The sequence below is a fragment of the Salvia hispanica genome, chromosome 4 (assembly GCF_023119035.1).
Source record: "Salvia hispanica cultivar TCC Black 2014 chromosome 4, UniMelb_Shisp_WGS_1.0, whole genome shotgun sequence".
Taxonomy (NCBI): Eukaryota; Viridiplantae; Streptophyta; class Magnoliopsida; order Lamiales; family Lamiaceae; genus Salvia; species Salvia hispanica.
Genome location: NC_062968.1, coordinates 22557810 through 22575226, shown reverse-complemented (window position 1 = coordinate 22575226; position 17417 = coordinate 22557810). Strand labels below are relative to the sequence as shown.

The window sequence follows — 17417 nt, the reverse complement described above, 5'->3', positions numbered from 1 at the left end:
CATATATTAATGAATCAAAATTTATGCTGAAAATTTTAGCGTGGGAAATCCGCTCAATTTAAAAAGTTGATGATTTTTAAGACCATTTTTAAAGGTTGTGGGAAATATCAAATTTTTGTAAAAGTTTACGATTTTTCTGACCAATTTCCCAAAACTAAAATACTATTGTATTATTTTAGGGGTTCGGAGTGAGCCGAAATTTTAATACAGTATATTCTATTTTAATCATAGTTTCTGAATAACTTGTAAATATTTCAGTTACTTTTGTATTGAATTAAAAAAAAATGCAACTACATATAGAAAGCAAATCGGAATTCAAATTGGTAAAATGCGTCTACGATAATGATGTTTCCCATATGAAGACTTAATAATCAATTACTGTGCTATTAGTTGGATATATTCCCTAATGGAAAAAACATAATTGGGTTATTTAATATATGTTTAGCATATGAAGACTTAAAAATCATACACTTTTCAAATTGTGCCGATTTCCCACGCTAAAGTTTTCAGCACAAATTTTGCCTATGTTGAATGCCAAAATAACTACGTATAATAGTCGGAATGCTTTAAAATAGCTACATTCCATCTTGTGGAAAAGATGAAACTGATGATGATATGAATGCTCCATAATTGAGAATCTCCAAAATTAGCCCAAGACTTGTTCTTGTAAAAGCAACACAACTAAAAACTACAAACTAAAAACACTACAACAATAATATAACAACACATTACATTGAAACTTAAATAAACATTACACTAAAAAGGATAGGTGTTCCATCCCACAAAAAGATAGAACAAAATAGAATGGACGAGGGGGATCGAAATGGAAGAAATTGGGGAGTGAGCAAATGGCTACAAAGAACCATTATTATCGACTCCACCGGCTAGCCACACCGCTCACTAGGGTATACTTTCGTTCGAGCTCCGCCACTAGAGGTATACTCTTTCGAGCTCCGCCCCTAGGGTATACTCTCACTCAAGCTCCGCCACTAGATACATGGGACTAGTTGTGAAGATTGCCAAGTGGCTAGTCCCGGACCAACCACAAGGCAAACATACCAAGTAGCTAACCCCGGGCTAACTACCAAGTAACCATAGCCCGGCTATGGATTTGGTTTCCAAACATTCATCTCACCCAACATGGGGAGGGACTCTCACAAAGGAGACACTCTTTTTCTAAACTCAATCTAATCTCTAATCTATTACAAAAGATACAAAAGACCCTATTTATAGATGTGGGAGATTGGGAGATGAAAAGTCACTCAAACTAGGGTTGGAATATGAAAAGACACTCAAAATAATTCAAAATCCCGCCTTTTGAATTCTTCTCGGACACAAATCACCCGGTCGGGTGTTTTCATGCAACAAAACACCCGCCCGCGTGAACTTTCTGGAGCCTCCTTTGCTTGACTGCGCGACTTTCGTAAAATGACCATAACTCCCTCATCCGAGCTCCGATTGAGTCGTTCAAGATACGCACGCGAAGCTCTTTCGACGATGAAGGCAATGGTAGTCTTTGAATAGCATTTTGACATCATATGGATAGGCGAATCGTTGCTCAAATCTGACCCCAGTTGCGGCTTGGCTCATTATCACCCCTTCACCTCACTTTCCTTGGTTTAGCTTTACCCGGATTCGCATCATTCTTGTCTCGTATTCTTCTCCACAGCCCATTTCCTAAATTGCCCAATCAGAATCAGGTTGTATAAGATTTTTGTTGTTTAGATATTTTTATTATTATTTGTTTTAAACTCGATTTGTCTAATATTAATGAGTGATCTCTTTTGGATGCTATATCTGATTTGTTGTATTGGGACCATGTTTTTATTAACTTTTGTTTTAAACTCTACCCAACTTTTTTGCCCTTTAACACAGATGTTCGTCGCTAGCTTTTTTTTGTGATGCTATATATGATTTAGTGCAATCAGACCATGTTTATGGAAGATTAGATTATTGTTTTTTTAGCTTGTACTGAATAGACGTATAACAATTCAGTATTACAATGCAATTGTGTTTGATCATGCATGTCATTGTCTACATATTAGAGAAGTAAATGCAAACTATATTTTTAAATCTTTCAAGCAATTTTTTTTAAAGATATCATTATTTTCTTACTATTATAAATATATAATACCAACATATTAGTAAAATAAATGTAAGGCATATATTATAAGGCTAATAGCCAAAAAAAAAATACTCCACATCAACTATAGTTCAGTTCAGGTTTTTACCATCAAATTTGAATCCGGTGAAAAAATATTAATAGTACAAAATTCTAGTATGTATTCAATTCTCACAAAACCAACTTTCGCTCAAATTAAATCCAAGGTGGTATGCCGAAATCTCTAAAATGATGTTATCAGATAGAGATGAGAAAAATTAAAAGAAAGAGAGAGAAGATGTAGTGGATGAGAAAAATTAAAAGAAAGAGAGAGAAGATGTAGTGGAAGTAGTGTGTGAATTCCACATTATTAGGGTGTAGTACAATTTTACTATTTTATTATTTCGTTAATAAAAGAAAGTTTCAATATACTACTACCACTTAGCTGCATTGAGATGCTTTTTCCAAACGAAGTTTGGAAGGTTTAAACGGTCGAGAGCAAAAGAAGCATCAATTATTCCTCTTTAATAGTTGTAGTATTTTAAAAGTTAATCAAGTTGGTCATCATTTTCTTATTAATTTTTTAATTCAGACTCATTAAGAAAAAACGATTTGCCTACCTATCTCCTTAAGAATTAGGAGTACTTCTAAAGTGATGCAAATCAAACCCAATTATATTACTTTTAAATTGTTACGAATCAAGCCCAAAAAAAGCCCAAAGATTTTAAGTGTAGAAGATTTGGTCGCCTCACAAATGAGGTAAACCCCAAAAACTAAAAAATAGCACACCCTATATAATGTACTTACACACGCGATAAAAAAAAAAAAAAAAAAATCAAAATTCGGGTATTTTATTATTTTATAAATTATTGGTTTGAATTTTTTATTGGCTTGAAGAATTATTGGCTGCAAGTCGGCAAATTTGCGAATAATAAGTCCTTGTTTGATACGAGCGTTGTGAGTGCCATTGAATCCTCCAAATCTGGCACATCTAGATCGGTGGAGGCCATGAACACGATAATGAATGCATCAGATGGTACGTTCTTCAGCCATTGAATCCTCCAAATCTGGCACATCTAGATCGGTGGAGGCCATGAACACGATAATGAATGCATCAGATGGTACGTTCTTCACATATCGTGTCAGGATTGTCAGCGTCGTCAGTATTATTAGTTTGATATTGTCCGCTTTGAGTCAAGCCGTACGAATTTATTTTTGGGTCACTCTCCAAAAGGCATCAAACTAATTTGGGTTGGACATGGATTATATATATCTTCCAACCGATGTGGGATAGGATTGTACTCAACAAACTGTACTCAACATATCAAGAAAAGAGTAACCGATCAATGATTTTTCTAAGGTTTTAAGAGGAAATACTAGGTAGAGTTTTTAGAGGAGTAATAAATAACTAATTTATTGTATTTCTTCTATCTAAAAAGACAAAATCTCTCATATAAATCTAGACTACATGCTCCAAGAATATAAATAAGCTTCGACGTGTGAGTTGGTCAAGCGATATAGAGATTAATGCCATACCTGAGGCGAAAGGTATCGGGTTTAAGTGTGACCTTTAAATTTAAAGTTATTTAACCATCTAAAAAGGGGAAAAAAAATGCTCCAACTCTTTAATTAAAATAAAAAAAACTAGAAGTTATAAATATGCTTGACTCTTTGCATTAATAAAAACAATAATTAAATAAAATAAACTAATATGCATGCTAGACTCTTTACATTAATTAAAAACAATAAGTAAATGAGATAAACCAAAGACTCTCTTTCCTTTCCCTTAGATTCGGGGCGGCAGGAAGGGGTGCGATCTTGGTCGATGTCGTGGTCGGGTTTGCAGAAGTACTTGCCGAAACAGATTAAGAAAAGGGAGATGGAGGAGAGGATTAATGAGATGATGGCGAACAATTCGTGGAGGGTGAGGGCGTTGAGCGGGACGGAGGTGCGGATCTTCTCGCGCCAATGGAAGAGGATGTAGGCGACAGAGCATGAGATGACAATCAAATTGAAATTGAATTGAAAGGAGAGGAGGTCGTCGTCGAAGGGGCGATTTGAGTCCATCGCGAAAAGGGACGAATGAATGAATGGTGGCAGAATCTTGCTTTATAGTGTGAAGTAGGGGTGACAAAATGGGTAGTGGGTAATGGTAATTTCCATTTCGACCCGTCATCCACCGGGTATCGGGTACTTGCTACCCAACGATAATGGAAAACGGGACGAGATCGGATAGTGTGTTTTAATGTTTTGCGGGTAGCGGGTATACCCGCTATCCGCGAGGGTATACCCGTTAATCCCGATAATACCCGTTATTATTAGTATTAGCCATATACCATTTTTAATGCTCCCTCCGTTCCACATTAATTGAGGCGTTTCAAATAGTTAAAGTGGAGAATAAAAGTAAGTAGTTAAATATTAATAGCCATATACACACTCATTTTGAAATATTAAAAATAAATAGTTATAATGGAGAAAATGTAATAGAGATAATAATATAGAGGAGAGTATTTATATTATTATTTTTTAAAAATGAGTGAAGAAAATGAAACACTTCTATTAAGTTGGAATACTGAAACTAATGGCGGACGGAGGGAGTATAATATAAGAGTTCTTTTGAAATATTTTTATATTCTACCGAACATACAATTGAAAACTCAACGGAACTAGCTATAGAGTGTCCCCTCACATTTATTCTAAATCTATTAAAAGCTTACCATCGATAATAATAAAGTAAATTAGGGAACATTGACGGCTATTAGGATTTGAAATTTTTATTAGGATTTCAAATTAGGGAACATCGATATGGTTTTCAAATTTTGTATTAGGATTTCGGGTCGGATACGGGTACCCATAATGTCGGGTACGGGATACCCGACATGGGTATCGGGTAATCCCGGTATGTCGCGGAGCGGTATTGAGATAACAAATTTAGCTAAAATCAGGTACGGGTACCTGCGAATAACCCGTTTCGCCACCCCTAGTGTGAAGGATGGCATTTTTTTAACTCCATATTAATAAAAATATTTTACTAGGTACTACAGCTATTTGGATATCTATGGATTTTTATCAACTCTTGTTCTGATTTTATAATCGATTAATATTTAATACGATCAACACTAATATAGTAGGAGTAATGTTCATCTTTATCGATTGTAAAATTAAATTAGTAATTCTATAATAAAGGTCCAAACAGTGGAGTAGTATTCGAAATTAAAAAGTTTACACACAATGACATTGACCTGGGTTATGATTTTGGGCTGGGATTATTTAGTTGGGCCTTATAAAGTTGTAAGTCCAAGAGCTCAATTTAAATGGCTTGAAATTTTTTTTTATGGTTAAATGAACATAAATTTAAACAGCCGAGACCTTTGACTTTAGTCATTATTATTTATTAACCTCTCTATTACTTGATCAACTCACACACATTATTGGGCCTTCTCTTTTTTATTTTTGTGTTGGAAGTTGGATTTTATTTTTAACTAGTGTCACACTCTCGCGAGGAGGCATGATCGAACTATTTCTTGTTATTTGCACTAAATCGAAATTGTAAATTCACATTTATGAAGTTAGTGCATTCACATCAAAATAAAAATATGAATAATATACAAAAGCATCACTTTCCAATTATCAATATCTCCAATTAATATAGTAATAACCTCCGATTTAGCATAAAAATATGTATCAAATAGTCTCATTTAGGAAATGATTACTCAGTCTCTATTACACACAAAAACAGAGAACTCAAGTAATCAACTAATAACACCAATTGCAGAAAGTAATTCAAAAAATTTGCAGAAAGTAATCAACTAATAACACCAATTGCAGAAAGTAATTCAGATGATCAAATAAGAACCCTATGTAAAGAATTGAACGATGATGAAATACGAAACTATGCTAAGATAGAAATGCTACGGATCCTAACCCAAGTGCTCACGCACACACACTACCCTCAATAGATTTTTATCAAATCTTGTTCTGATTTTATAATCAATTAAGATTTAATACGACCAGTTATATCAACACTAATATGGTAGGAGTAATATTCATCTTCATTGATTGGAAAATTAAATTAATAATTCTATAATAAAGGTCCAAACATTGAAGATGGTATTCGAAATAAAAAAATTAAAAAATTTACACACAAATGACATTGACGTGGCATGTTTTTACTGGGCGGAGAGGTATTGCGGCGGGGGCATGAAGCTAGCTAGTGTTTGTTTAGAAGGACTAATGTGGAAGGATTTGTGTATTTATAACTCGGTCCGGTTCTCCTAAACCGGAGGGGTTCGGTTTCTACGTGCGAGTTACTTTTTGGGCTGGAATTTTATTTAATGGGCCTTATAAAATTCTAAGTCCAAGACCTAATTTTAAATGGCTGGGCCTTTTTTTGATTTTTGGATTGAAAGTTGAATTTTACTTTTAACTAGTATCACGCCCGATGCAAGATCAAACTGATTCTTGTTATTCGCAAATGTGCAAATAATAAGTCCTTGTTTGATAGAGTGAGTGCTTTCCCCAGACTATTAATCGTGGCTATAATCTGCTCGAATTGACTTGATGGAAAATCGCCCGTTAAATCCTCCAAAACTGGCACATCCGATGGAGGCCACGAGCATGATAATGAAAGTACTAGATGATAAGTTCTTTCTACATATCAGGAAAAGAGTAACTAGGACGTGATTTTTCTAAGATTTCAAGAGGAAACCCTAGGTAATAAATAACTAATGTATTGTATTTCTCTCTAAGAAAGACACAAACTCTCATATATATCTAGACTACATGCTCCAAGAATATAAATATGCTCCTGACTCTTTACATTAATCAAATCAAATAAAATAAACTAGAACTTATAAATATGCTCTGACTCTTTACATTAATTTAAAAACAATAATTAAATAAAATAAACTAAACTAGAGCTAAAAACAATAATTAAATAAACTTAACAAACTAGGGCTTATAAATGTACTCTTTACATTAATCAATAAACAATTAATAAGTAAATAGCTAAATAAACTAAACCAATAAAAAAGAAATGGGATAGGAGTGCTTCGGCCTCCATGTCCTTAGAGTCGGGGACGGAGACGACGCGATTGATGACGTCGTCTTCAGGAAGGGGTGAGATGTCGTCTTCAGGAAGGGGATTGAGTAGATGTGAGAGATGGAAGAGGAGGTCGTCGGAGGGGCGATTTGAGGTGGCAGAGTGAGGCTGTCTCCGGCGATTATCCATAGCCAAATGAATGATTGAATGAATGAATGAAATCGTTACTTTATATTGTGAAGGGTGACGTTTTCTTATATTAATTAAAATAGTTACTACTCTATCTGTTTAGATATCTACGGATTTTTATCGAATCATTTTACAATCGATTAAAATTTTAATACGAACGGTCATATCAACACTACTATATATTAATATTCATCTTTATCGATTGGAAAATTAAATTAATAATTCTATAATAAAGGTACAAACATTGAAGAATGAAGATGGTATTCGAAATAAATAAAATTAAAAAATTTACACCAACACTGACATTGACGTGGCATGTTTTTACTGGGCGGAGAGGTATTGCGGCGGGGGTTATGATTTTGGGCGGTTTTTATCTAGTTGGGCCTCATAAAATTCTCAGTCCAAGAGCTAAATTTAAATGGTTGGGCCTTCTTTTTTTTATTTTTGTGTTGGAAGTTGGATTTTATTTTGAACTACTGTCTTCGAACTATTTTTGTTGTTCGTACTAAATCAAAATTTTAAATTCACATTTATGAAGTCCGTGGATTCACATCAAAATAAAAATACAAGTAATATACAAAAACATCACTTTCCAATTATCAATATCTCCAATTAATATAGTGATAATAACCTCTGATTTAGCACCAAATATATGTATCAAATAATCTAATTTAGGACATTACTCACTCTCTATTCATCCCAAAAAAGAGAGAAAAATAAAAATAAAATAGAGATAGAAGAAACGCATCCAACATTAAGTATTGGATTAAACCAACTAACTGGCATATTGGATGCGAAAAAATGGGGAAAGAAAAAAAGAAGAAATTAATTGCAAATAGAGGTTTCCTTGTTAAATAGTTTGATGCTACGGAGGTGTTCGGTTGGCAAGACTAAATCTTATGATTAAATATATATCATGTTTGGTTCATAAGATTGACCCCCTCAACTTAATCCTAGATGAATAGTCTCATAATAATTAGTCATAGCCTCCCCCTCCAACTAAAATAATCTCACAACTTAATACTAGATGGATAGTCTCATGATTATTAGTCATGACAACCGAACGCCACCTAAGAGCATTAAGCATAGCTCGAGAATATTGTCGTGTCCATTTTCCAATCCATTCCGGTCGTCATCATCTCCTTGAACTTCGAGTAGCTAATCAGCCCATCCTGTCGTATTTTATTTCATCAGTACATGTGCAATGAAACATCGTGCTTTGAGCAATACCAAAAGACGCCATTTTGTATAGAAACAAGGAAAATTGAAACTTCATTATTTAATATTATGCTTTCGAACCTTATAAAATGGACCATAATCTACCTAAATTTCATTTTTTAAGTGACTAATACTCATTTGGGTTATTTCTCGTATATGTGAATATGTCTCGTAAATTAGGACCAGAATCATCATACCTGGTAGAGATGTTTCAAAGTACAATCAAGTACCAACACAAGTGAATAACTGGTAGAGATGTTTCAAAGTATTGCAACAAGATCCTCACAAACAATCTTTCAGAGCGAACCACTTCCCTATATTTTGTGTAATCTTGCAGGATGTTGTTTCCCGACCTAGTTTAGTACTATGTTGAGGACGCATGAAGTTGTAAGAAAATATGTATGCCAACCACATTTTTTTATGACTAAACAGATACACTTGATCAATTACCAAACATTATTAACAGATAGAGCGATTCATGAGCAACGGAGGGGTATTTCGGGACCAAAAATCTATAACCAGTCCCATGATATAGAAAATTTCTTCAAGGAACCACCCAATCCCAAGGTTTGGACTATATATATCATATATGGTATGATTAGTAACTTAAACATGGAAGTATGATAGAGCAGTATGACATTCCGTCCAGGATTCCTTTACAATCTATTATTCACTCTATAGAACTGGAAAGAAACAACCACCAATCACTGGCGGAGCCACGCTGGGTCCAGGGGGGTCCTTGGGCCCCTCAGCCATTTGAACTTTATGTATATATAATAGAGTGAATTGCATATTTAGGCTCTATACTTGCAGTGACGAACATTTGCGGTCCCTATACTTGCAAAATATCATATGCGGTCCCCATACTACACCAATTGCTCGTTTCAGGTGCTTTTTCACTTTTTGACCACATCTTCAGACAAAAACGTCCCTAAAAGTCTAAAGGGCATTTTTGTACACTCACTCTTCAAAAGTAGGTACTTATTTTGATATTTATGTTAATTTAGGTGATTTAACTGTGATTTATATTTTATTCGAATAATTTTTGTTTGGATTCGTTATAGTATAAAAATTATGCATTGTTTTAATCTTGGGTTTTAACTTAATAAAAATCAATTTACTAAAATGTACATATTCTATTTCCTGAAACTAAGATGAATCAAATAAAATGGTGATTTATAAAAAAAGGAGGGGTTTTCACATTTTAAAAGTCTTTAAAAATTTTTAAAATGTCGTGGCTTTTAAGCACAATTACTTTAATATTTTAATATTTAAAAAGTATAGTGACAGCGATTAAAAATAATATTATATTGTTATTATTCTATTTTATTGCCAAGTAAGCTGTTTCTTCTTGAAGCTTTCGAAAATTATTTTTAATCTTTGTAAGTTTATACACTCACAGATTCAAACTTTCTTATTCATTCAACTGTAACCATTTACTTTTTTGCAGTAGAATTTTTTGTAAGGGATAAACATAATATGTAAAAGTTAAAGAATAAAAAGTAGAAAAAAAATTGTGTAGGAATTTAAGCCACATCCTTCTTTTTACTAGTTTCCGCCCTGTGCACACTATAACTAATTCAAACAAAAATTATTCGAAGAAAACAAAAATTATAGTTAAAGTACCCAAACTAATATCAAAATACATACCTACTTTTGGAGAGTAAGTGCAAAAATGTCCTTTAGGCTTTTGGGGGCATTTTTATCCGAAAATATGGTCAAAAAGTGAAAAAGCACCTGAAACGAGCAAGTGGTATAGTATAGGGACTGCAAATGATATTTTGCAAGTTTAGGGACCGCAAATGTTCGTCGCGGAAAGTATAGAGCCTAAAAATGTAATTCACTCTAATATATATGTAAACAGTACATTTCAAGTGTATTTCTAACTCAGCTGGTTTCAAGCCCAGCCTACCATCCGAAAGATACTTAGTTCGCACCTCTTAGGGGGGCAGATTTTGTTTCTTTATTTTACATAGCTTCTTTTTATATTCCTATATGTATCATTATTTTCTTTCAATTTGTAATTTTAATCTATGAATAAAAAATATTTTATTATCCCATAAATACATATAATACTTGCATCTTTAATTTTCATTTATAGGTTTGGTTGATTTTCTCAGTACTAGTAATTTTATGTAATGAATTTCACACACTAATATATTCATAATTTAAGAAAATACTTAGTAAATTAAATCACATTAACTTTGTCTTTGAATATGTTTATACTAGTTTTTGTTGTCCATATTTTAATTATTTTCATTATGTATCTGATCCTCTCAATGATCCCCTATTGCTTATGCGGCTATTCTTCATCGGGTCTCGACAATTTTCAATTAGAAATTTGGGCCCCCCATTGGTAAATTTCTGGCTCCGCCACTGCCACCAGTCATCACCATATTCAAATAAAACAAAGTAGAGAGGCCTTTTTGAATTCAAAGTATAGTTTCTTACGGTAATTTGGAGGGCTATGTCTACATCTCCAACAGAAGGTCCCCATACTCGTAGTTTACTTCTCATAATTTTTTCTCAATGGTTACATTCTATTTTTTCATAAACAAAGAACTCGGGTTTGTGTTTAAATTGGCCTGCTACTCAATACTCTATACCCATCTCATATTCACTTAAAATTCATTTCACATGCCTTTACTGAAATCCAAATTGTACAGCACAAAACTATACCACCAACCGATAGAAAATTAAAGCAGGAAAGTTAGGACTGATAGGCATAGAAAAATTCCGAGTTTTCTAAAAGTCAAATTAAATTTTTTTTTTGGAAAACATACATTGTTCTCAAAATTGATTTGTTTAGCACTATCCACATATATATATATAGAAAATGGTGTACATGCACACTCGTACGTCCTATGAACATATCCAGGATTGATTGACATGTGTTCCATCATCATCGATGATTGCTGTTTTGTTCTACTGCTATTTGATTCCCATCGGACACGCAATAAGTTGCAGAACACCGAAGCTTGGGAAATGAAAATTAGCAAGTCGACAACCAACCATATAGAAAACTCATTGTTGACGGCTGTGACAAAGGGATGTGGTCCATAAATAACTCTAATAGGGCATCTCTCATCTTTTAGCAGAAGAGTGTTTCCAAAAATTAACTACTGCAAGCAAAATACATAAAGCTAAACATCTAACAAAGTGATTACAAAAACTAAGACGACAAAAAAGCGAGAAATAAAACTTTTACACAAGATGCACATAATATTTAGTTCTAGACATATTATGCTCATAATTGTGAATAAATAAACCACTAGAGAATATAAAGTGGATGTATGTATTAAGCATGTTCAACTTTTGGCTGCCATATTTCATAGAGAATTTGTTCGAACCTTGAAGACAATTTACTTGCATGGACTAAAGCGAAATTAATACAGGATGTGGGGAAAATTTTCTAATGGCAACAAATCGACTAATTCAGTAATTAAATGAACATGACAATTGCTGATTCAACTTATGCTTTGCAATGGAAGTTGGAACTATTTACTCAAGACTTGAAAAGAAAACACAATGCACCTCAACATTGAAGAAAAGTACATAGAATCATTACTTAATTCAAAAGAGTAAAACAATTTGAGTGCAAGTTAGAGAATTTGGCACAAAGGTGAGAACCAACAGACATGAGTTCCTTGTGTGCCCATGCTTCCCACTCCATTCATCACCAACTTTTTTAGGAACACTAACTGATAGCCTGTTACAAGATCACAGAAAAAGCAAATGAAACCATCATTTCAAAACTTTTGCGTTAAAATTAGAAAAGCTAATTGTTATATTAGTATATGGTTTTTTGTTGTGAAAACAAACCCACACGCAATATCCATTTTGTCATGCCCTGTGCTTATAAGGTTCTCAACCAAGATGACATGATTGAAGTTTATGTCCAAATCAGCCACCAGCTAAATTACAAAAGTGTGACTTCCAAGATTTATTTTTATGCATCAGGGCGGTCTACTAAACATAAATTGATTGACGGAATCATCTCCATTCACATTATCATGGTTTTGACTTTTCCGACTTATCGAGTCTGTCACCTGTTATGTTTTGATAGCTCAAGAGTCAAAATATGTGGCTCTCAATCATGCTATTTTTAGTAGAAAGAGCATCAGATAAGCAAACAGGATCAATTAACCTCATGATCCTCACCTAGCATCAATCACAAATATTACACAGACCTTTGTTTCGAATGACCATTTTACACTTCTAAGTCCACAACTACCTTTTACTCCCAAGAACTCAAAGATATGAGACTCGTAGAAATTAACAATATCAACTAAGTGTTGCATCATCTACCAGACTACTATTATAATCTTCAAAACTCCCAATCTTTCTCTACAAGCACGCATAATCAACAGAAATCCTAAACTGAAACAGCCACACAATAGAATCAACACCACAAGTTTCCATTTTTTTAAAAATTGTAGTAAATGAAAGTGAATGGAAAAAATATTAGTTTGATTTTTATATACTACTAGTTTTATATTAAAATATGGATGAAATGTGACCATGTGTGGTCTATTTAACATTTATAATAAAAAAAATAAAAGTGGGCACTTAGCACGGGATAACCAAAATGGTACTAAAAATGTGTGACAGAGAGAGTATTATTATTGTTTTATCATTTTTTTTAGTTGGGGGAGAGAAACAGTGAAGATTGGACTCGGAACCATTTTCTACGACCATTTTATTTAAATTATGAACAGTGAGAAAGTATTGGTTGTAGCAGGCATACTTTTTTGTCGACGGAGGAACTATCATTTTGTTAATTAAAAATGGGTCATTTTTTAGTCTTGGGGAAGTTTGATTTGTGTTTCACTTGACATGTTACGTCCATATGGAACGATGAGCCAGCTCGTCATATTCTTATGTGGAATATAGTTTAAAGAATGCAGGTTTTCTTAGATTGATCCACCTAAGAATATAGCTAGCTTACTCATCCTTGTAATATAGGTTATATACATAAAACAGGACATAAAACAAAATTTTCATATAATTGAGGACTTTAAAAAAAAACACACAAATTGGGGATATTTTTTGAAAAACACCACAAGGGTGATACACTTATATAAGTTTAACCCATAAAAATGACAACAAAAGCTCTTTTTTTCTTTAATTTTCTAGTGCGCAAATTAACTATTTTCTCATCTCTTAAGAATAAAGAACAATTTTAGGTTGTCTCTTAAACTAAACCAATTCTAAATAAGGATTCTTTTAAAAAATGACAACAAAAGCTCTTTTTTTCTTTAATTTTCTAGTGCGCAAATTAACTATTTTCTCATCTCTTAAGAATAAAGAACAATTTTAGGTTGTCTCTTAAACTAAACTAATTCTAAATAAGGATTCTTTTAAAAAATGACAACAAAAAAGCTCTTTTTTCTCTTTAATTTTCTAGTGCGCAAATTAACTATTTTCTCATCTCTTAAGAATAAAGAACAATTTTAGGTTGTCTCTTAAACTAAACCAATTCTAAATAAGGATTCTTTTAAAAAATGACAACAAAAGCTCTTTTTTTCTTTAATTTTCTAGTGCGCAAATTAACTATTTTCTCATCTCTTAAGAATAAAGAACAATTTTAGGTTGTCTCTTAAACTAAACCAATTCTAAATAAGGATTATTTTCCCTCTAATGAGATGAATTTCATCCTCCATTCAATAATCCAATTACCTTTTTTTCTATCCCTCATACTATTACCAGCTACCTATTTCAATTCATGTCGTTTAAAAATTGGTCTTTTTTAAAGGGACGAAGAAAGTGTTTTATTCCAATTCACCATTATATGATGGGTCTAACATTTTGGTGGGCTTTATTTGCAGGCTCAGACTATAGCTTGGCTTTTCTACTTTCAACTAAATTTCATACACCGCGACCCATTATAATTTATGGAGTAATTTTTTATTTCTCAACTCAGTCATAATCATAAAATTGGGAAGTAATGTAGAAACTCGTTTTTGTTTTTAGTACTACAAGAATATTAAAAATAGTCCACGGTATATATTAAGTTATGCCCAAAAATTAAAAAAGCACAAGTAAAAAGGGAACCCACCCACTCACAATAAAATTCGAATTTGTGTATTTATTAATATTTTGTAAATATTGTTGTTCTTACTTTTTAATTGGTTTAAATTGTTGGACATATTAGTATATCCCATGTTATGATTCCCATTGTTCACAAATTCAGTCTTAAAGATCGAACTAGAGACCAAATTAGGGTCCTTCATTTTCTTAATCACGTGGTTAGGATTAATTTACAATTAATTTAATATTTTATTCAATAAAAACTTTTTTGTAAATATTTTTTTTAATTTTATTTTCAATAAAAACTTGTTGGAATAAATAATGAACTATATTCACTAAATAATGAACTAAATGAACGTATGTTATGAAGTAATTTTTCGCATTCATTACATACCGAATTTACTTCAACTGAAAGATAATTATGTCATAACACATTATGAAGTAATAAACTAATGGAATGAAGAAATAGCATGACTGAATAAAGTAATAAGTTCATTACTAGTGCTTGACGTTTAACACAGTTAACATTGTATTCCAATAAAATGTCATAATTATGTCATAACACATTATGAAGTAATAAACTAATGGAATGAAGTAATAGCATGACTGAATGAAGTAATAAATTCATTACTACCGCTTAACGTTTAACACTAAAACTTATTGTATCATTAATGTATTTCAATAACATGTCAAAATTACTTTATAACATACGTTCATTATATATATATATATATATATGGATGTATTCAGGTCAGAACGCTAAGTATAAGTAAAACTCAAAACACTTGCAGTCCATTGGATCATATGATCTAATGGTTAGATTAATGCCACGTGTCATCTAATAATGTAGAATTTTAGACTAATAATGTAGCTCGGATAATAATGTAATATTTTAGTTTAATAATGTAGCATTTTAGTTTAGAAATGTACAGTTTTAGTCTTACAATGTACATTTCTAGTCTAATAATGTACCTCGCCTAATATTAAAATGAGTGGTTGAGATTAAAGCTCACAAATTTCAATAAATAGTAGACAAAATATCAACAAAAGCGTAATATCGTCATTATGTTCTCATGTTGTAGCCCTTTTGTGAGCAAGGTTGGTTGGAGGCTGGTGAAAAATGGGGAATTGAAGTAGCTTAGTGGTAGGTAAGGTTTTGGAGAAGAATAGAGAAGTCCGGCGCGTGACTGGCTGGAATAGGCTGAGGAGGAGGAGAATGGGCGCAGATTGAAATGCTGGTTGATCTAAAGAGCCGCGGATTATAGCTTATGATTTGCATTGGAAGAGCTCCAGCGGCAGGGTTTATCGCCACTCATAACTCTTCGCGCTCAACGGACTTTTGAATTCCATGGAATCTTTTGAAATCGCGTTTCACTGAATATTTCTTTCTTTCTTTTCATTCAGAAATGGAGCTACATTTCAACCATAAAAGAGCTTCAATAAATCTGTTAATAATGATATCATAAATTCCATTTTGTACAGAAAATTTTACAAGAAATAAGATTAAAACATAAGAACAAACTTCTTAATATAGTCGTATTTTTGTTTAATCATCTAAGCTTTTGTTGTTACTTAAAAATAAGTTATATAAAATAAAATTTTAACAAGTGATTTTCACAAATTTTAAATTAGGCATACTCTTTTGGAATAGGAAATACTACTATTACTTGTTAGTATCTCACAATTTCAGCACTTCGATTCTACATTATCACATAATTGCATTTGACACAAACCATTAAAAAAGCAAAATCTTCAGAACCTAATCATCATCACCACTTCGATTCCGACTTCCGCAGCATCGCACATTGGCATTTGATCAAACCTTTCGTCAAGTAGGTACACACTAAACTAGTAAATCACAATGTAATTTTGCACAAAAATACCCTAATAAGGCAATCAATCAAAAAGCAAATCTTCACTGAGGCATATTATCAAACACCTTATCCTTATCATCACCATCACCATCGTCCTCATCATCCCCATATCCACCTCCCATCCGGCAAACTCTCTACCAAACACCCTTCTCCACCGGCAAAACGGACAGCCTGGGCTGCCTGAACAACGCGAATTCCATCCCTTTCAACTCCTTCTTCATCTCCGCCAGCCCCACCGCCGCCCTCATCTTCCCCACGGCCCTGACGTCCACCGCCTCCGCCTCGTCGACTCCAATCTTGCCCTTTTGCTCGCAAACGAAATACAACATTCCATTTGATTCCTTTCTTGGGTCGACAACGATATTGAGAATCGCTATTTGTCGAGATGTTGTTTCGACTTTTGCGGAAGGAAGGAAGGGGAAGAAGAAAGAAAGATAATGAGAGATTTATTAAATAAGCCTGCACAATCAATTATTGTGATGACATGTGAAAAAGTCAAAATTTTTGAACTGACGAAATTCCCAAACCCCTAAAAGGGTACTTTTGGTACGAAACAGTGAAAAATGACTAATTTTGAGATAAACGCTTAGTCCAGGGTTGTCTGGGGATATTTTTAAAGTCCAGGGTTCATTGGCGAGATAAACGCATAGTCCAGGGACTATTTTTGTAGTTCACTCATAACAATATGACACGAGAATATCAACACAATCACAAGAAAATATTAATACAGTTTTATTGAGATTTTACCTAGTAATTTAAATACCATCATCACACACACATTCTTCGCTATCTTTCTCTCTCCCGGTATCTCCCAGTATCTCCCATTTCTCTCTCTCAATACGAATTAATAGACCACAGAATCTTCTTCTCCTGGGATTTATATTTTATCCGTCCTTGTTTATGAAGTTCGTGGATTCACATCAAAATAAAAATACGAGTAATATATAAAAACATCACTTTCCAA

At 33.1% G+C, this 17417-nt stretch overlaps 1 long non-coding RNA gene across 1 annotated transcript; it reads right to left on the bottom strand.

The window, feature by feature from the left end:
• Nucleotides 1-12061: 12061 nt before the first annotated feature.
• Nucleotides 12062-12408, bottom strand: LOC125219365. The gene is made up of 2 exons (XR_007176120.1): nucleotides 12376-12408; nucleotides 12062-12258 (listed from the first exon to the last, which is right to left on the bottom strand). It is a non-coding gene; the product is annotated as an uncharacterized LOC125219365 (long non-coding RNA).
• Between the last annotated feature and the right edge of the window lie 5009 nt (nucleotides 12409-17417).